Below are 4,536 nucleotides of genomic sequence, written 5' to 3' on the forward strand. Positions count from 1 at the left end.
CTTGGGATTGGAGAAAGTTGTTCTTGAGTCATAGTGTGAGTTAGTAGTCAAGTAAGTTGATGAGATTAACCGTAGTGTTCAATTCTGGGTTCAATTTAGACATTAACTAATAATAGGTAGTTAACAATTTTGGTACTGTAAGTAAGTTTGTGGACAAACTTGCCAATAGTCCTGCTCATTCTCTGGCTAGAGATGAGAAAAATAATTTTTGAATTTTATGATAACTTTCCGCAGGACATTAAACTGCTATATTTGTTTACCAACACCTGCTCACCGTAGTGCATATCTTTAGAGCATCTTCAATAGCAGGTGTTAAAAATCCTACGTGGATTTTTTTAAAGACCCTTATTTATGAGGATTTGCACATATATTAAATACATGACCATATGACTAATAAACCATCTCCAATAATATAGAGATTTGACTGTTAGAAAATCTTATATGATGAAATCTTAACCGTTTAATTGCATTTTAATTAATTATTAAAAATAAAAAATATGACATGGAGGTCATTCCGAAGGTCAAGATAAAACTTTCTTCAAAACCTTCAAAATTAGTATTTCATCCCTTCTGTTTTGTAGGACCTACTGTTGGAGATGAACTTAGTTAGAATGAAGGTCTAAAATCCTACGTGTCGTTAAAAAATAAATCTTCCACCTTCTCTTGGAGATGCTCAAGTAAGAGCACAAAATTCTTCTCCTCAGTATAAGGAATGATCAATTTTTAACTTTAAATAATTGTTGGAAGGATATTTTTTTAAATAGACAGAAAATAATACACAAAATTGGTTAAATAGACCAAAATCAATAATTCCTACGTGAAAAAGACATGTAAAATTTGATACTGTTTAAATTGACAAAAATGTAAAAATAACCAGGATGTAAACAGTTTCATCTACCCATTTAAAAATATTTTTCTTATTTTTAATTTACATCAGGATGCATCCAGTTTCATCCTTGCTATTATTTTAAATTTAAGTCAGGATGAATCCAATTTCATTCTTATTATTTTTTTTGTGTCCATTTCATCCATATTAATTTTTACTCGTTCATTAGAACCATGGTTTAAAAATATTAGGACAATGAACCCAATTTTCAAAGGACTACCTGTACCACCGTCTGGACCCACTTAGTTGTAAGGACAGCTACCTTTATAAATAAAGAGCAATCTTCAAGCAAATCCAAAGATTTCTACTTTCCTTGACAGAAGGTCAAGGTTTCAGTCAAGGTATGTTGACGGACTGAGTCAAATGGGTGGTAGAGAATCGGGTGGAAATCACGTTCTAGCCCCTAAAAAGGTTAACTTAACCAAACCAGACAGAGAGTTAGGTAAATAAGCCATACCGAACCAACATTTTCCTCTCCAGTTTCCCCTCATTTTCTTCTTCTTTTTCGGTGAAAACCCTACCAGAGTTATGGAGTTTGATGGATGGGTGAAGTAAATTCGGTGATGAAGTAGATGTGTTGCTGCAGTTTTTCTATTTCAACACCAACATTCTATACTTGGCTTTTGTAGGATTCAATTTGATTTTTAACTTAGTTCTATGGGAATCGATGAGACTAACGAAGTTTAATTCAAAGGTATATACTGGTTTATAACTATGGTATTATTGGAAATCTTTGTTTTATCTTAACCACGGGAAGATTCAATTTAGAACACACAGATTATGAATTAACTCTTATTTGGATTCTAATGTTTCTGATATGGGATTATGGTTTCTAATCACTAAATTTATCTCTTTGGATCAATGTTTCATATGAAGATCACAATTGTTTGTCGGGGATTAACATGCATAACCATGAAATTGCACTTTAAGTGTTTGTTCAATCTCATGCACAATTATTTTTTTGCTTGGATTTTGTTTGGGTTTCAGGTATTTGATATGAATTGCACTTCATGTGTTTGTTAAACTCCTTCAGCAAAACTAATGTTCTACCTGTTTGTCCATGGTTTTTCATAAGATTAGTAAATTGCATATGAGCTCTATGTCAGACCACTTTGGTATTTATATCAAAGTATTTGTATTCCCTTTGGTATTCTACCTGGATCTTTACGTTATTCTATCAGTCCTAGTATTTGTATGCCAGCTTATAAATCCGTAACAATTGCTAACTCATTGCCAAACCAATCCTACAGGAGCACCCTGCATTAAGCAAGAGCGAAAGATCAAATATTTATTTGAGGGCTGATGAACTGCGAAAAGCTCTATGTCGCTGTCATGCAAAAAGTCCAAATCATCCGAGAACAATACAGATATCCAATTTGATTCATATGACCATCTGCATAAACTAATTTATACGACTATAAATCATCGTACCCAATTTATTTTATACTACCGTGCTAGTATGATACCCAATTTGTTTTATATGATCATTGTCAGTAGGATACCCAATTTATTTTGTATGATCATCTGAAACATGTTTTCTATTTATTTTATGGTGTCATTTGTTGTTTGGACAGTAGTTATAGTTTCAGCTTGGTTGGATTGGATTCTACTAAGAACCCATCTCCAGTCTTCGACTATACATTTGGAGGCCATGAACATTACAATTGCTAATGATGCAAAACTTCCGAGTTTTTATTTATAGATAGGGATGATACTCAACTTTGGATTTTTCATTTATAGATGGGATAGGTATGCTGCTCTGCTGGGTAGAGTAGAGAAGCTTATGTTAGAGACTGATTGAGGCATAATGAAATAGTGCCATCAAATTCAGAACATACTGAGTTTGAGTTGACATCCTTGAAAAGTTCATCCTGAAGATATGCACCCAGTGTGCTTTCCTCCAACCGAAGTACAAGAATATGTATCATGAGGAACTCACTAGTCGTCTTTCTCAGAACTCAGTGGCAACATTAAGGTATTGGAATTAGTAGAATATTTAAGCAGCTCATTTTTCATTGTGTTATGATGATGGTTCAGAACTATGTTTTCTTGTGACAACAATTGATTTGAATGACAAACTGAGTTAGTTTTCTTCTGTTTCTGTTCCATAACAATTAACGTATATGCATGCTTTTGACTGCTGTTTTGCTTTGGATGCATGATCCAGCAGTACAAATTGCAACAATATTAATTATCAAGGCCTGAACTGGGTATATTATTGGTCTCCAAGATGCAACTGAAGTGATATGTTCTCGCACACCAAGCCAGCTTCAAACGATATTTGGTGGTCATACTGAGTGGGACATTGAAATGCAAACAACCGGGGATCATCAAAAGGTCATCTCTCTCTCTCTCTCCCCCTCCCTCCCTCTCTCTCTCCCCCTCCCTCCCTCTCTCTCTCATAGTACAATGATACTTGACCACTATACTCTTCTCCATAAACCTATACCTATTTTTCTCTTGTGATATTTGCCTGCTAACAATTCACATTCACTGTGTTGAGAGTCCTAAAGATTTTAACTTTTAATGAAACAAATCACAGTTTATAGACACTTCTGCTTCGTAGTGGTAACTGGTGAGCGTACATTCTGTACACAGTAATAGACATGGTGTGTGAAATAAACACTTTATACAATTTTGATTCACCTCACTAAATCGATAATATCCAACTTTTGCGAGTATCAAAATTTTTGCTGAGCTACAATAGGTTTGGGTAATGCGTCAGTGCTAGCCTCGTTTTAGGGAAAGACATCCATAAAGTGTTCATCCTGAAGATACCTAGGGCAGGTTTTGTTTCATGGTGATAAAGAAATTTAGCTATGTTGTCATCCTCTGGTCTCTGAATTAGCAACCAGCTTAGGGAACCACCACATTTTTATTTCTCTTTGTTGTTTGACATCCTACCAAATTGCATGGGATGTCTTATCCAAACGGCTTGAAATTGTACTCACTGCCCGCCCACTTAAACCTCAGATCATGACTTGAATCCTCTTGGTTGTTTTTTCTCAACAGAGCCCACATTCCCATGTCCAATGGAACTGCATCTTGCCAACTCCTAATTTTTAGTGAAATGTGTTTCAAGCTCAACTTTTTTTTTTTTTTTTTTTTTTTTTTTTTTTTCAGTTTTTGTGGTTTGTTTTGAATGCCAGAATAAAATCTCACATTGACTTCAGAAGTTGTTATCCACGTTTTTTCTTTCTTTCTTTCTTTCTTAGAATGTACTGTGCTGTGAACTTATGTGGTTTCATATTTCCAGAATTTGGACATTATCAATATCTTTCCCCGTCGGATGCAACCCAACGCCAACAATAGGTATTGTATGAGAAGTCTGTAGGATCTCATCATTCATGACAATCACCAGAACAATATAATCATGTGGACCGACAGTGAAGAACGGGTCTTGTTTGAGAAATGGTTCATGAAGGTTTCTACGGGTCTTGTTTGAGAAATGGTTCATGAAGGTTTCTATGATAAAAAGTTTACACTACTGTAGAGTTTTAAAATGCTACCAACCGAAGCTGCCAATAGACTGATAGGCTAATTAAGAAAACTCATCTATTAGCAAGCATTTACCACCGAGATGTTTACTTTTATATTATATACTAAAGCCATTGTTTTTTTTGGAGCATCAATGTGATTGTTTGCTATAA

The 4,536-nt window shown here is 34.7% G+C and overlaps 1 long non-coding RNA gene across 2 annotated transcripts; it reads left to right on the plus strand.

Moving 5' to 3' along the window:
• The first annotated feature begins 1,349 nt into the window (after nt 1-1,349).
• On the plus strand, nt 1,350-4,536 carry LOC113313623. 2 transcript variants are annotated; one of them, XR_003341962.1, is made up of 4 exons: nt 1,350-1,580; nt 2,137-2,861; nt 3,054-3,223; nt 4,143-4,536. It is a non-coding gene; the product is annotated as an uncharacterized LOC113313623 (long non-coding RNA). The 2 variants fall into 2 exon arrangements; XR_003341961.1 differs by having other exon boundaries at nt 3,057-3,223.

The sequence above is a fragment of the Papaver somniferum genome, chromosome 9, assembly GCF_003573695.1.
Source record: "Papaver somniferum cultivar HN1 chromosome 9, ASM357369v1, whole genome shotgun sequence".
Taxonomy (NCBI): domain Eukaryota; kingdom Viridiplantae; phylum Streptophyta; class Magnoliopsida; order Ranunculales; family Papaveraceae; genus Papaver; species Papaver somniferum.